This window comes from Aquarana catesbeiana, linkage group LG06, assembly GCF_042186555.1.
Source record: "Aquarana catesbeiana isolate 2022-GZ linkage group LG06, ASM4218655v1, whole genome shotgun sequence".
Taxonomy (NCBI): domain Eukaryota; kingdom Metazoa; phylum Chordata; class Amphibia; order Anura; family Ranidae; genus Aquarana; species Aquarana catesbeiana.
In genome coordinates, this window is record NC_133329.1 from 74,073,407 (window position 1) to 74,076,026 (window position 2,620).

Here is a 2,620-nt window from a genome sequence, read left to right on the forward strand (position 1 = left end):
CTATTTTTGACATTTAGTGTTTACAAGTTAAAATCCGTATTTTTTGCTAGAAAAATACTTAGAACTCCAAAACATTATATATATTTTTCAGCAGAGAATCTAGAGAATAAAATGGCGATTGTTGCAATATTTTATGTCACACGGTATTTATGCAGCGGTGTTTTAAACGCAACTTTTTGGGAAAAGGGACACTTTCATAAATTTAAAAAAAATGAAACAGTAAAGTTAGCCCAATTTTTTTGTATACTGTGAAAGATGATGTTACGCCGAGTAAATAGATACCAAACATGTCACGATTTATAATTGCACGCACGCGTGGAATGGCGACAAACTACGGTACCTAAAAATCTCCATAGGCGACGCTTTAAAAAATTTTTACGGTTACCAGGTTAGAGTTACAGAGGAGGTCTAGTGCTAGAATTATTGCTCTCACTCTGACGATCGCAGCGATACCTCACATGTGTGACTTGAACACCGTCGACATATGCGGGCGTGACTTCCGTATCCATTTTCTTTGCTGCGTGAGCTTGCGGGGACAGGGGCACTTTAAAAAAAAAAAAAATTTTTCTTATTTATTTCATTTATTTTTATATTAATAAATTGTATTTAAAAAAAAAAATGATAATTTTTATTTCTGTCACAAGGAATGTAAACATCCCTTGTGACAGTAATAGGTGGTGACAGGTACTCTTTATGGAGGGATCGGGGGTCTAAAAGACCCCCGATCCCTCCTTTGCAATTCAAAGTATTCAGATCGTCATTTTCGGCGATTCTGAAAACTGTATATTTTTTTAAAACTGGTGCCATTGGCAGCCGAGTAAACTGGAAGTGACGTCATGACGTCGCTTCCGTGTTTACATTCAGGAGACTGGAACGAAGCCGTTTCTGGTTTTGTTCCAGTCTGTGGCTAGCCACCGGAGGTGGCGGATTGTTGATCGGGCCTCCCGGTGGATCGGAGATGTCCCCTCCCACTCCTCCGGTTTAACAGCCCAAGTGGCTTTTAGGTGCATCGGTTGTTATCCCTGGAAAGCCGATCGCCAGCTCTAAAAAACGGTACCGGGATAATGCCTGCAGCTGCACACATCTGCGTATGGTCGACGGGAAGGGGTTAAACTGCGTAGAGGGTTCTTTACTGTAAGAGTGGTAAGGATGTGGAATTCTCTTCCACAAGCAGTGGTTTCAGCAGGAAGCATAGAAAAAAAAACAATTAGATAGGCACCTAAATGACCACAACATATAGGGGTATACAATGTAATATTGACAGAAAAGCACACACACAGGTTGGACTTGACGGACTTGTGTCATTTATCAACCTCACCAACTATGTAACCATGTACAATATCTCACAAAAGTGAGTACACCCCTCACTCTTTTGTGAGGTACTGTATGTAAGTAAATTTAGCAGTTGAAATTAAATGATTTATTAAAATTAGCACATAATGCATGGTAATTAAGATACTGTTATGCTTTTATGAACTGATGCGAATTGTGCAATTTTCAGTGAAAAATAGATTAAGGCTGGCTTCACACTGATGCGAATTGGATGTGGGTTTCCCCGCATTCAATTAGCATGACAGGAGACTATGACCGGCTCTCAATGGAGCTGGTTCACACAGCTCTGTGGCGGCCACGGAGCGGACTGCACAAGGGTCCTGTGCGTCTTTGGCTCACTTTTAGGTCCGAATTCAGGCAAAATTTTCGGGCCTGATTCGTCCCTGAAACAAGGAACCAGGATGCATCGGACCCCCTGCTATGAGCTCAAGCAGCTCCCATTAAACAAGGCTGAGTGGGGGAACCCCAGTGAGTTTTTTATGGTAAAGTGATGCAGTGAGAAGTTACCCATTGTCATAAAATGCAGCTTTACACATCTTGGTTTAATGAAAGATGATAATTCCCGGTTGCTACAGGCTACTGCACTCTGCAGATGAATCAACATCTTATTGAACATGCTCTATGTATACAATAGCATTTGAAGATGAGAACTTGGGAGAACAAATATTCAATTTTATACTGGTCACGTTTAAGGAAACAAATGCAAAACAATGACAATGTCAGCAATAGTCATGAATGGGATTTTTTTCAACAAGTAACAGTAGCTGGATATTAAACACAAAAGCAAGAGTGGCAGATTAAATGTGACTAAGCGTAACACAACAATATTTTTCAAGGAAAGGAAAAATTAATTGTATTTACAAGAGTGATAAAAGAAAGATAAAAGGAAGGTAATTATGTAAGTGACAAGCAATGAGTGTGTGGCACAGAAGACCCTGTCTGAATATATATAACAATTATGGACAGGTGACAGAAATAACTTGAATGGGCTGAGAGGAGAGAGATAGGGGGAGTCTCTGCCAGGATGGGATCTGAGGGAGGGACACCCACTGTTTTTTTTTACAAGCTTGTCCAGGATATTGATTGACAGGCTGGTGTGTGTGTGTGTATGCATGTGTGTGCCTTGGTGAAACGCCTACAAAGTTCATATCAAGTCAGCAAAAACAAAAAAACCAAAGAGGGTCTCCTTTCTGTAAAGGACTGGACCTAGTGTTAATGCATGAGCTGACATCGACCCGCCCCTTAACCAATTACAGCACAGGGTTGGGGTGGGGTCTTCTCAACTCTC